General features: G+C 46.5%; 1 long non-coding RNA gene across 1 annotated transcript in view; it reads right to left on the bottom strand.

Moving 5' to 3' along the window:
- LOC309568190 overlaps nucleotides 1-11,970 on the bottom strand; it is a 51,693-nt gene extending 39,723 nt beyond the window's left edge. Inside the window, exon 1 of the long non-coding RNA XR_014226013.1 lies at nucleotides 11,718-11,970. This is a non-coding gene — a long non-coding RNA (uncharacterized lncRNA). The remainder of the gene's footprint in view (nucleotides 1-11,717) is intronic.
- Between the last annotated feature and the right edge of the window lie 1,949 nt (nucleotides 11,971-13,919).

Genomic DNA, 13,919 nt, shown 5'->3' with positions numbered 1-13,919 from the left:
GTATGGCTGAAATTTGCACCGCACATGAGATCGCATGTAATTTAGGAGCAATGCTCTCCGAATTACATGGGATCTCCGCGATCGCACTAATGTGAACCGGGGCTTAAAGCCATTAGACCAGCATGGTAGCCAGGCACCTGGCATTTGTTAAAAAAAAAAAAGTTTTGATCCCTCGGTATAGAGTTCTCTGCAGTTCAGGCCAGTAGAACTAAAGAGCAAACCTTTTTGTTTTCTTTTTTTTTTTTCATTTTTAATAGAGTTATGCCTCATACACACGCACCGATTGTTGGCCGTGAATTTTCGGCCACCGTCCGATCGGCCGATTATCGGCTTGTTAGTATGATGCTTCCGACAACCGACTGCGACTTTTCGGCCGAACAAAATCTGGTGTGCAGGCTATAAAATTTTTGTTGGCCGTCAACAGAATGGCCGATTTTCCGTCAGTCAGTACAGATTTCGACAGGGAAAAATCTGATGAGCAAGACTGGGCATGCTCAGAGAAGAAAAAACACAGGGAAAGTAAACCATCACATGACATCACTTCTGAAGTTGGTTTTTGTTGGCCAACAAAAGTCCAGTGCAAGTCTAGAGCACATTTCAACCAACAAACAACACTGGACAAAAGACGGCCGATCGGTCAGCCAACAATCGGTGCGTGTGTACAAGGCTTAAGTCCCGGTTCACACTACCGCGACTTGTCAATCAAATTGGTTGCCTGACAAGTCGTTGTCCATTCTGTGCTATGGGAACCGTTCTAATAGGAGCGACTCAAGGTTCCTGTATTACTTTTGACACAAGTCGGAGCCACTTGCATTGACTTCCATTATGTGAAGTCCGTGCAAGTCGCGCTGAAGCCGCGGTGCATGGCGACTTCACTGGTCGCCCCAGAAGTCGGATCGCCATAGTGTGAACCGACACTAAGGGAATTCTATAACTCCTGTCAAATATTTTTCACTTCCCATCCCATAGCCAGAACAGAAAGTGAGAGGTAAACTATCCAAAGTGAGGGAATCCTCAATGTGAAGATTTCCCCTCTATTCCTGTTCTGGTGACAACACAGAATTTGAGATTTTCTTTCACTTTCAGTGATAACAGCGAACAGAACAATATTTAAGAAGTGAAAGAATGGGATTTTAACAGTGCCAAGAAAGGACCAAAGTTATATATAAAATACTAAACTTTTATTGAAACAATTAATTTAAAATGTTGACATATAATAAAATCATAGTATAGTATTCATACGGTTATTGTATGTATGCAGTAATTCCAACTCTACATGTTTCGCCAGTCTATGGCTTCTTCAGGAGACTTTTGTGAATACCGCATACAAAGTAACTAACTATGCAAATGATAATAATGACATGCTGCATATCAGGAAGGTGGTCAAAGAGGGATATCAATAAAACCGCAGAGAGGGATATGGGATATCCGGTATGGTCCAGAATGCCAGAAATAAACCAGAAAAAGGGAATGATCTGAATGAGCAGAAAGACCAATAAGGGAGGAATACCACGGACTACATCAATCCGACCAATTTTGAAAACATATCCTGGATTGGGTTCTTCAACAGATGATTAAATTGCAAATATCTCTCCAATTCTGGTAGCGTTCCAACATTCTTGGGTCTTTCCTAGGCAAGCCACTGTGAGAAATTTGCTATTAAATCGTCCATTGTAGATCCCAATCCAGGATATGTTTTCAAAATTAGTCGGATAGATGTAGTCCGTGGTATTCCTCTCTTTTTATTTTTTGTGCTATAAACAGAAAAAGAGCGAAAATTTTGAAAATATATATATATATATATTTTTTTTTTTTTTTTACTTTCTGCTATAAAACATATCCAATAAAAAAAATGTAAAAAATGAAATGTCTTCATCAATTTAGGCCAATATGTATTCTGCTACATGTTTTTGGTTAAAAAAAAAAAAAATACCAATAAGCAGATATTGATTGGTTTATGAAAAAGTTATAGCGTCTTCATACTACAGGATATTTTTTTTTTTTACTAGTAATGACGGTGATCAGCGACTTCTAGCGGGACTGCGATATTGCGGCAGACAAATCGGACACTAAAGCCCCGTACACACGTACCGATTGTCGGTCGAAAATGTTCGGCCGCCGAACGATCAGCCGATTTTCGGCTTGTTAGTATGATGCTTCCGACAGCCGACAGCGCACTTTCGGCCGAACAGAATCTGTCGTGCAAGCATTAAAATTTTTGTATGCCAACACCAGAACGGCCGATTGTTCGCCAGTCAGTACAGAATTCGGCCGACAGACAGCAGATTTGCAAGACTGGGCATGCTCAGAGAAGAAAAAACACACGGAAAGTTAACCATCACATGACATCACTTCTGCAGTCGGCTGTTGTTGGCCGACAAAATTCGTGTGCAGTCTTTTGCACTTTTCAACAGACAAGACAGCCCTGGACAAAAGACGGCCGATCGTTCTACTACTGACACTTTTACTGACACTTTTGAGGACCAGTGACACCAATACAGTGATCAGTGCTTAAAAATATGCACTGTCACTGTACTAATGACACTGGCTGAGAAGGGGTTAAACATCAGGGGTGATCAAAGGGTTGAAAGTGTTCCATTGGAGTGCTTACTAAGTAAGGGGGAGGTGCTTTGAATGGGGGGAAGACAGAGATCCATGTTCCTGCTTAGTAGAAACACAGGATCCAGGGCTGGGACAAGCGGTGGGCAGGAGGGTTGGGTGCCCTGGGCGCAATGGGTTATTGCAGGGATAGGGGTGCCCTGATCCTAACTCTAAGGTAAGGGGGGGCGCAGTTTGGCATATTTGCCCTGGGCACTGAGTGACCTTGTCCCACCACTGACAGGATCAGTATACTATATAAGCAGACCGCCCTTCTGCCTGTCCCCCGGACGATCGGCGGATCCCGCGGGACCCACCGATTGGCTCCCCGTGTGTTCAATCACAGAGAGAGCGGGTCGCCGGCGGCGCACACACCCCAGACCTGGAAGTGTCAGATCATGTACTAGGTAGGTACGTGATCTGGCACAGAGCGGCCGCTCTGACTCAGTATATGTGTGTGGGATGGACTAAAAGTGGTTAATGCAGAGAATTCATTAGGGTAAAAAAAAAAACCCTTAAGGCTTTAGAACCATTTTTGTATTAATTTTTAGTAGAGTGGAGTAGAACACCTGTGCCCCCATTAGGAAGATTCCCACATTTCCCATTAGAGAAATTCCCAAACTTTGGGTTGTCATCAGAACAGGAACAGTAGGGAAACATTCCAATGGGGACACTAGTTCTGGTGACAACCAGAGAATCCCTTACCTTGGAGGAATTTCCTCTCACTTCCTGTTTGGCTATGGGACAGGAAGTTAAAAGATATCTCCCTAATGTGACACAGAGGGCAAAAAGAAACAAACAGGGGTTATAACCCTCCCTTACTCCTTCCAAAATGAAAAAATACGTTTGCCTTTACTTCTAATTTAAAAAGGTTGAGATTGGTTCTAGGGAGTTGGTTATAGTTAATATACAGTACATATATATACCTACATATACATATAGTGATAGATACATATTTACAGACATATACACCTAAACAAATGTGCCTATTCCTCGGAAACAATGGGAATATGGAATTGCTGGGTTATATATAAATGATGGGTCAGGACAGGCAGGTAAAGCATGATAGAACTGTAAGCACAGAATAGTGTTGTCACCCTATTCATGGTAAAGCAGAATATAGAATGAAGGACCCAGGTGAAGGCGAGGACAAGGATTGTAGAAGTAACTGTTGGTCGGTATAACAACTTGAAGGCTGGGCTGCCCTTTAAGCCCATATATCACCCCCCGTCTTTGCTCCATAAATATAAGTGCTGTGTCTGTATTTCCAGCATGCTTGAATTACTCTCTCCGTCTCTGTGGACTGCGAGGCATCTGTACACAAGTGCCTGACCCGTACACTATGGGCCCTCCGCAAACTGCTGCCCACTGCACAACCTCGCTCCTGCTATGGCAGCATCAAAATTCAACTATTTCTCAGTTATCATACCTCCCAATCATGTGAGATAAAATAGAGGGATGCCATTTATTGCATAAGAACATGCACCCTTTTTATAAACATTTCATAAGCAAAAAATAATTGTTTAAACTTTTTTTTTATTAAAATAATTAAAAATAATGTTTAAGCTGATAATATTTTGCTTTCCCTTGTTCATCCTTCTTCTCATCAAGATACCAAAGAAATAAAAAAAAAAACAACTTTCCATTTTACAGCATACTTTATTTTAGACCTATAGATGTCATCACTGGGTCTCTGTGCTTCTCTATGCAATGACTCAGTTATTTCTAACTTTTTTGGCCTGTTAGGAGTAGGCAGGTTTATCCATTGCTAGGAGGGATCGGGTGGTTTGATTGCAGAAATATAAAATAGAGTAATGAAGGTGTAATGGGAGGAAGGAGGAAGAAGGGAAGAGTTCAGGGCCTTGACCTAGTCTGTGGCTTCCTCTTTGGGGGGCAGCTAGCAGCTGTTCTTCCATATGGAGCTTGCCAGGAAATTTGGTTTCTGCCTAGTGAGGATCGACTTGGAATTAACAACCCCTGTAGTGGGTGATGGATTTGGACTGGGTCAGTCATGAAAGATGGAGTAGGAATTGAAGAAGCCAATGATGAACATTGAACTGTTGTGTCCAACCTTCTGCTAAGTGAAGAAAATGTTGAGTAAGCTTCTCTTATTCTTTTGGGAACTCAGGGGCAGCACATACCTGGAGAGCTGAGACTGTGACCAGGTCTGGTCAGGAGACGGGTGGTGGTGTAGTAGAAGAGGGTCAGGAGATGGGTGGTGGAGTAGTAGAAGAGGGTCAGGAGACAGGTGGTGGTGTAGTAGAAGAGGGTTAGGAGACGGGTGGTGGTGTAGTAGAAGAGGGTCAGGAGACGGGTGGTGATGTAGCAGAAGAGGGTCAGGAGACGGGTGGTGATGTAGTAGAAGAGGGTCAGGAGATGAGTGGTAGTGTAGTAGAGGAGAGTCAGGAGACGGGTGGTGGTGTAGTAGAGAAGGGTCAGGAGACCAGTGGTGGTAAAGAAGAAGAGGGTTAGGAAAACGGTGGTGTAGTAGAAGAGGGTCAGGAGACGGGTGGTGGTGTAGTAGAAGAGGGTCAGGAGACGGGTGGTGGTGTAGTACAAGAGGGTCAGGAGACCAGCGGTGGCATAGTAGAAGAGGGTCAGGACACCGGTGGTGGTGTAGTAGAAGAGGGTCAGGAGATGGGTGGTGATGTAGTAGAAGAGGGTCAGGAGACGGGTGGTGATGTAGTAGAAGAGGGTCAGGAGACCGGTGGTGGTGTAGTAGAAGAGGGTCAGGACACCGGTGGTGGTGTAGTAGAAGAGGGTCAGGAGATGGGTGGTGATGTAGTAGAAGAGGGTCAGGAGACGGGTGGTGATGTAGTAGAAGAGGGTCAGGAGACCGGTGGTGGTGTAGTAGAAGAGGGTCAGGAGACCGGTGGTGGTGTAGTAGAGGAGGGTCAGGAGACCGGTGGTGGTGTAGTAAAGGAGGGTCAGGAGACCGGTGGTGGTGTAGTAGAGGAGGGTCAGGAGACCGGTGGTGGTGTAGTAGAAGAGGGTCAGGAGACCGGTGGTGGTGTAGTAGAAGAGGGTCAAGAGACTGGTGGTTGGTGTAGTAGAAGAGGGTCAGGAGACCGGTGGTGGTGTAGTAGAAGAGGGTCAGGAGACCGGTGGTGGTGTAGTAGAAGAGGGTCAGGACACCGGTGGTGGTGTAGTAGAAGAGGGTCAGGAGATGGGTGGTGATGTAGTAGAAGAGGGTCAGGAGACGGGTGGTGGTGTAGTAGAAGAGGGTCAGGAGACCGGTGGTGGTGTAGTAGAGGAGGGTCAAGAGACTGGTGGTGGTGTAGTAGAGGAGGGTCAGGAGACCGGTGGTGGTGTAGTAAAGGAGGGTCAGGAGACCGGCGGTGATGTAGTAGAGGAGGGCCAGGAGACCGGTGGTGGTGTAGTAGAAGAGGGTCAGGAGACCGGTGGTGGTGTAGTAGAGGAGGGTCAGGAGACCGGTGGTGGTGTAGTAGAAGAGGGTCAGGAGACCGGTAGTGGTGTAGTAGAAGAGGGTCAGGAGACCGGTGGTGGTGTAGTAGAGGAGGGTCAGGAGACCGGCGGTGGTGTAGTAGAGGAGGGTCAGGAGACCGGTGGTGGTGTAGTAGAGGAGGGTCAGGAGACTGGTGGTGGTGTAGTAGAGGAGGGTCAGGAGACCGGTGGTGGTGTAGCAAAGGAGGGTCAGGAGACCGGTGGTGGTGTAGTAGAGGAGGGTAAGGAGACCGGTGGTGGTGTAGTAGAGGAGGGTAAGGAGACCGGTGGTGGTGCAGTAGAGGAGGGTCAGGAGACCGGTGGTGGTGTAGTAGAAGAGGGTTAGGAGACCGGTGGTGGTGTAGTAGAGGAGGGTCAGGAGACCGGTAGTGGTGTAGTAGAGGAGGGTTAGGAGACCGGTGGTGGTGTAGTAGAGGAGGGTCAGGAGACTGGTGGTGGTGCAGTAGAAGAGGGTCAGGAGACCGGTGGTGGTGTAGTAGAAGAGGGTTAGGAGACCGGTGGTGGTGTAGTAGAGGAGGGTCAGGAGACGGGTGGTGGAGTAGTAGAAGAGGGTCAGGAGACGGGTGGTGGTGTAGTAGAAGAGGGTCAGGAGACCGGTGGTGGTGTAGTAGAAGAGGGTTAGGAGACCGGTGGTGGTGTAGTAGAGGAGGGTCAGGAGACGGGTGGTGGTGCAGTAGAAGAGGGTCAGGAGACCGGTGGTGGTGTAGTAGAAGAGGGTTAGGAGACTGGTGGTGGTGTAGTAGAGGAGGGTCAGGAGACCGGTGGTGGAGTAGTAGAAGAGGGTCAGGAGACGGGTGGTGGTGTAGTAGAAGAGGGTCAGGAGACGGGTGGTGGTGTAGTAGAAGAGGGTTAGGAGACCGGTGGTGGTGTAGTAGAGGAGGGTTTAGGAGACCGGTGGTGGTGTAGTAGAAGAGGGTCAGGAGACGGGTGGTGGTGTAGTAGAAGAGGGTCAGGAGACGGGTGGTGGTGTAGTAGAAGAGGGTCAGGAGACCGGTGGTGGTGTAGTAGAGGAGGGTCAGGAGACTGGTGGTGGTGTAGTAGAAGAGGGTCAGGAGACGGGTGGTGGTGTAGTAGAAGAGGGTTAGGAGACCGGTGGTGGTGTAGTAGAGGAGGGTAAGGAGACCGGTGGTGGTGCAGTAGAGGAGGGTCAGGAGACCGGTGGTGGTGTAGTAGAAGAGGGTTAGGAGACCGGTGGTGGTGTAGTAGAGGAGGGTCAGGAGACCGGTAGTGGTGTAGTAGAGGAGGGTTAGGAGACCGGTGGTGGTGTAGTAGAGGAGGGTCAGGAGACTGGTGGTGGTGCAGTAGAAGAGGGTCAGGAGACCGGTGGTGGTGTAGTAGAAGAGGGTTAGGAGACCGGTGGTGGTGTAGTAGAGGAGGGTCAGGAGACGGGTGGTGGAGTAGTAGAAGAGGGTCAGGAGACGGGTGGTGGTGTAGTAGAAGAGGGTCAGGAGACCGGTGGTGGTGTAGTAGAAGAGGGTTAGGAGACCGGTGGTGGTGTAGTAGAGGAGGGTCAGGAGACGGGTGGTGGTGCAGTAGAAGAGGGTCAGGAGACCGGTGGTGGTGTAGTAGAAGAGGGTTAGGAGACTGGTGGTGGTGTAGTAGAGGAGGGTCAGGAGACCGGTGGTGGAGTAGTAGAAGAGGGTCAGGAGACGGGTGGTGGTGTAGTAGAAGAGGGTCAGGAGACGGGTGGTGGTGTAGTAGAAGAGGGTTAGGAGACCGGTGGTGGTGTAGTAGAGGAGGGTTTAGGAGACCGGTGGTGGAGTAGTAGAAGAGGGTCAGGAGACGGGTGGTGGTGTAGTAGAAGAGGGTCAGGAGACGGGTGGTGGTGTAGTAGAAGAGGGTCAGGAGACCGGTGGTGGTGTAGTAGAGGAGGGTCAGGAGACTGGTGGTGGTGTAGTAGAAGAGGGTCAGGAGACGGGTGGTGGTGTAGTAGAAGAGGGTTAGGAGACCGGTGGTGGTGTAGTAGAGGAGGGTTTAGGAGACCGGTGGTGGAGTAGTAGAAGAGGGTCAGGAGACGGGTGGTGGTGTAGTAGAAGAGGGTCAGGAGACGGGTGGTGGTGTAGTAGAAGAGGGTCAGGAGACCGGTGGTGGTGTAGTAGAGGAGGGTCAGGAGACTGGTGGTGGTGTAGTAGAAGAGGGTCAGGAGACCGGTGGTGGTGTAGTAGAGGAGGGTCAGGAGACGGGTGGTGGTGTAGTAGAGGAGGGTCAGGAGACCGGTGGTGGTGTAGTAGAAGAGGGTCAGGAGACGGGTGGTGGTGTAGTAGAAGAGGGTCAGGAGACTGGTGGTGGTGTAGTAGAGGAGGGTCAGGAGACGGGTGGTGGTGTAGTAGAGGAGGGTCAGGAGACCGGTGGTGGTGTAGTAGAAGAGGGTCAGGAGACTGGTGGTGGTGTAGTAGAGGAGGGTCAGGAGACTGGTGGTGGTGTAGTAGAAGAGGGTCAGGAGACCGGTGGTGGTGTAGTAGAGGAGGGTCAGGAGACTGGTGGTGGTGTAGTAGAAGAGGGTCAGGAGACCGGTGGTGGTGTAGTAGAGGAGGGTCAGGAGACTGGTGGTGGTGTAGTAGAAGAGGGTCAGGTAGACCGGTGGTGGTGTAGTAGAAGAGGGTCAGAAGTTTTGTTATCCAATCTATATGCAAATTGATCAAGATGATCGAATTGGCAAATAATCATGTTAGACTTGATTTACATCGATCAAACCAAATGGATCACCAGGGCAGAAAAATATCAATCCTTTTGCATCGATCATCAGCACTGAGATTCTTTAGTCATGAATACAATAATATTTCAATTGATCCGATTACGATGCATGATGGAAACAGAGATGGGATCGATAACTTACAAGCATATCTTCCAACTATCAATCAAATAACTGTTGCCCGTGGCATAGCGACGGATTGGGTTGTTGACTATAGATTGATTATTCCTTTTGGGAGAGATTGATTGGAAAAGATTCCAATAATTTCTCAAAGTGTGTATGGCCACCAAAATAGAATATTGTACAATCAGATTGCATAGTGTATGGTCAGCATTAGAAGCCGTTAGATTGGTAAAGGCTCTGACATCTTTCAATTTTGGATGCATTGACCCTTTACAAAGTTGCATGGCCTAACATAAGGATCAGGATCATCACATTCCTCATCCCGGATCTAAATACAGATAAAAATGTGCTGTGTATGGGGGGACGGAGGACAGTATGGCCTCCTCTCTGATCACACACAGAGACCGGCGCCTGGATCCAGCCGCACACAGCAGCTTAGCTCTCCCGCAGTTACTCATTCACTCAGATCACCTCTAATCTGTTACATCAGAGGTGGCAACATCTGGACCCCTCCCCCTCCCAGGCCGAGATCAGTAACCTTCACCGATTTTTTAGGACAAATTTGATACTGTCATGGCGCATCTCCCTGCGTCATTCATACTGGAACATCCTAACTTTATCGACATCGACACAACAGACAAAATACGTCTTCAGAAGTCATAAAGATATTTCTGTTAGCAGCGATTCCCTGTTATGTAATGACTACGGGAAAACCCAACCAATCAACGTTATCGATGATGGACACTGACATCTAACGGACTTGTTTGCCATAAATAGTTCCGATTTATATTTAATGCATCAAATGACAGTTGTAAAAGTTTTGTTGGTGGTGATTGGCTGCAAATCAACAAAATAAAAAATAAGTTCATGAGAATGAGAAAAGTTGTTTTTAAATGTTAGATCTATGAGGCATAGAGTTTTTTTTTTTTTTTTTTGCGTTTTTATGTGTAGTGTTAGGCTGGATTCACACTGTGTGCAGCTCGCAGCAAGGGGTCTGGTGAGTCCCCGTTCACTGTCTCAGCTGAGATATTGGGATGCCTGCCTTTACACGCACATGAACTTTAATGGCATCCCAGTCTTAGTCCGTAGGGTTCAATATTGAGTTGGCCCACCCATTACAGCTATAACAGCTTCAACTCTTCTGGGAAGGCTGTCCACAAGGTTTAGGAGTGTGTCTATGGGAATGTTTGACCATTCTTCCAGATCATTTGTGAGATCAGGCACTGATGTGGATGAGAAGGCCTGGCTCTCAGTCTCTGCTCTAAGTCATCCCAAAGGTATTATCAGGTTGAGGTCAGGCCAGTCAGGTTCCTCCACCCCAAACTCGCTCATCCATGTCTTTATGGACTTTGGTGTGTGCACTGGTCCAAATCATTTGGTGAAGGGGAGATTATGGTATAAATACAACCTTCAGGCTTCTTACACACCAGTGCATTGTGGGAACACGTGTAAACTCACGCTCTTCCCATTGTGAGAACACAAGAGAGCTAAACCGTGCGCTTTCCTGCCATGCACAAAAGTGCGCTGCCCCTTTGCAGACGCACAGTGGTGGCATTATTTCTTAAGGGCACCCCCATGCATCTTGTATTTACGTTTGCTAAAACGCGCAGCACCATGCAGTTTAGTGCGGCGTTATTTTCAAATAGGTACAGGCACCTTTTTTGCTCGCTTCTCGGGCAGCCAATTGAAATTAATAGGCTGCCATAAACGCAACACGCAGGAACGTGAAGAAATGCGTGAAAGAGCGTCCATGCTCAATCTCCCCTCTTAGTGAAAACTGAGCCATAAAATGGTTTTGCTCTGGTGCAGGTGCTTTCCAAAACACCAATTTCCATGTCTTTCCTTGTAGCGATTGAAAGATCGATTCGCGCTTTATGGTGGCCGTATGTGGCGTGATAAAACTGAACAATCGATGTCCGCTTTAACAAAACAATTGAATCAGACATTGATTATGTGAGACAAAAACAACACGGCCGAGCGGCGAGCGACAGAGGGGGGGGGGGGTTATTTACTAAAACTAGAGAGTGCAAAATCTGGTGCGGCTGTGCATGGTAACCAATCACCTTCCGGGTTTTATTGCCAAAGCTTAATTGAATGATATGGAGTCAGAAGCTGATTGGCTACCATGCAGAACTGCACCAGATTCTGAGTGCTCCAGTTTTAGTAGATCTCCCCCATTGCAACAGGTTTTGGTGGTGGCTAAAAAAAAAAGTGATTGTACGAGGTTGATTTATGGCGGAATTTCATGTCTTTACATGTAAAACAATCAAACGTGATACACAAGGGTGTAAAAAGCGCCATTGATAGACCGTGTGCGGTTGATGTTTTCCAATACAATCGATCAACCCAAAAACCGTCACTATAAGACACTCATTCCTCAGTGGTGTCATCTATATCTTGCATTATTGATATACAGTTTGATTGTTTTGTCCAATCGGAGATCGATCGATCTGTGGTTACTCCGTCACCAGCATTCGTCTGATTTTGTAGCTTACATACAGGAAAATTCCTGAAGACGAGGACAGCTCCTCATTGTACATAAATGGTTAAACCAACGGAGGACTAAAAGCAAAGGGCCAGCTGGTTATGTAACCAATCACGTCTTCCCGCACAAAAATTGCGACGGATATTTCTGCAGAATTTTTGCAGTCTGTAGAAACCCCCCGGACGGGATAACAAATGAATAAATAAAAGGTACAATTTCCCCATAACTTGCATTCACGTAGGGAACGCCATCCCCGTTTTATAAAACAACCTATCCTATGTTTCGCGAATTTCCAGCGCACTGCAACTGAACCCCAAAAATTCAACCTCGCAGCCATTGCCAGGGGCCACTCACCATTTATCCATGGCGACCTTGAGTTTGACGCAGGGATCCTCCGCTGCCGCCGCCGCGCTCCCTTCCTCCACGGTCGGCACTGATGCTTCGCTGGCGCTGTCGGACATGTTGGATGGCGGGGTGTCGCTGGGAAGAGCTGGAAGCGTTCGGACGCAGCTGGATCACTCTGAGTGGATTACGTTTGATCCCCCCCTTCGTCCAGGTCCCTATGTGTGTGTCGCAGGCAGTGGACTGAAAGAATTTGTGTCACTCTGACAGGAGGTACAGTAAAGCCAGCCCATTTCCAGGGAGGGGAGATAAGAGGGCGCAGGGAGGGGGGCGGACTGCATGCCTCTTCTGTAACTTGGCTTCAGCTCATTCACAAAAAAAAAAAAATGTTGGTTGGGATCATCGATGACCTTTTGGTTTGATAGATCTTGGAGATCCGTGAATTAATCAGTAACAGATCAGTCTGGGACACGCCGTAAGGATTGCACAGTACACGGTACATGGTGGTGTCACTTCAAAACTTTCTGTGCAATGTTTGTATACGAAAAAACTTTCTGTGCAATGTTTGTATACGAAAAGAAACTTTCTATGCAATGTTTGTATACGAAAAAACTTTCTGTGCAATGTTTGTATACAAAAAGAAACTTTCTGTGCAATGTTTGTATACAAAAAAAACTTTCTGTGCAATGTTTGTATACAAAAAAACTTTCTGTGCAATGTTTGTATACAAAAAACTTTCTGTGCAATGTTTGTATACAAAGAAACTTTCTATACAATGTTTGTATACAAAAAAACTTTCTGTGCAATGTTTGTATACAAAAAAAACTTTCTGTGCAATGTTTGTATACAGAAAAAAACTTTCTGTGCAATGTTTGTATACAAAGAAACTTTCTATACAATGTTTGTATACAAAAAAAACTTTCTGTGCAATGTTTGTATACAAAAAAAACTTTCTGTGCAATGTTTGTATACAAAGAAACTTTCTGTGCAATGTTTGTATACAAAAAAAACTTTCTGTGCAATGTTTGTATACAAAAAAAACTTTCTGTGCAATGTTTGTATACAAAAAAAACTTTCTGTGCAATGTTTGTATACAAAAAAAACTTTCTGTGCAATGTTTGTATACAAAGAAACTTTCTATACAATGTTTGTATACAAAAAAAACTTTCTGTGCAATGTTTGTATACGAAAAAACTTTCTGTGCAATGTTTGTATACAAAAAAAAACTTTCTGTGCAATAAACAAGCAAGTGGGACATGTGCCACCGATTAAGCCGGCCGTATAGGGTACAATCTGATTGATCAATTTACAGTGAATCTGGAAAGTATTCACAGCGCTTCACATTTTCCACATTTTCTTAGGTTACAGCTTTATTCCAAAATTGACTGTTTTCCTCAAAATTCTACAAACAATACCCCATAATGGCAACTTAAAAGAAGTTTGTTTGATATCTTTGAAAGTTTATTAAAAAAAAAAAAAATCACATGTACATAAGTATTCACACCCTTTGCCATGACACTCATAATTGATCCTGTTTCCACTGATCATCCTTGAGATGTTTCTACAACTTGATTGGAGTACACCTGTGGTAAATTCAGTTGACTGGACATGATTTGGAAAGATGCCTGTCTATATAAGGTCCCACAGTTAGCAGTGCATGTCAGAGCACAAACCAAGCCATGAAATCCAAGGAATTGTCTGTAGACCTAAGAGACGGGATTGTATGGAGGCACAGACCTGGGGAGGGTACAGAAAAATGCCTGCAGCATTGAAGGTCCCAATGAGCACAGTGGCCTCCATCACTAGTAAATGAAAGAAGTTTGGAACCACCAGGACTCGTCTTAGAGCGGGCCACCCAGCCAAACTGAGCGATCGGGGGAGAAGGGCCTTTGTCAGGGAGTAGAGCAAGAGCCTCATGGTCACTCTAACAGAGCTCCATAATTTCTCTGTGGAGAGAGGGGAACCTTCCAGAAGAACCACCATCACTGCAGCATCCACCAATCAGGACTGTATGGTAGAGTGGCCAGACAGAAGCCACTCCTCAGTAAAAGGCACATGACAGCCCGCCTGCAGTTTGCCAAAAAGCACCAAGGCCCAAATGAAAGGTGTCATGTCTGGACTAAACCAGGCACTGCTCATCCCCTGGCCAATATCATCCCTGCAGTGAAGCATGGTGGTGGCAGTATCATGCTGCGGGGATGTTTTTCAGCGACA

This window comes from Pelophylax lessonae (assembly GCF_965119305.1).
Source record: "Pelophylax lessonae genome assembly, chromosome: 12".
Taxonomy (NCBI): Eukaryota; Metazoa; Chordata; class Amphibia; order Anura; family Ranidae; genus Pelophylax; species Pelophylax lessonae.
The sequence above is the reverse complement of the archived record's forward strand: the minus strand, read 5'-3'. Positions and strand labels throughout refer to the sequence as shown.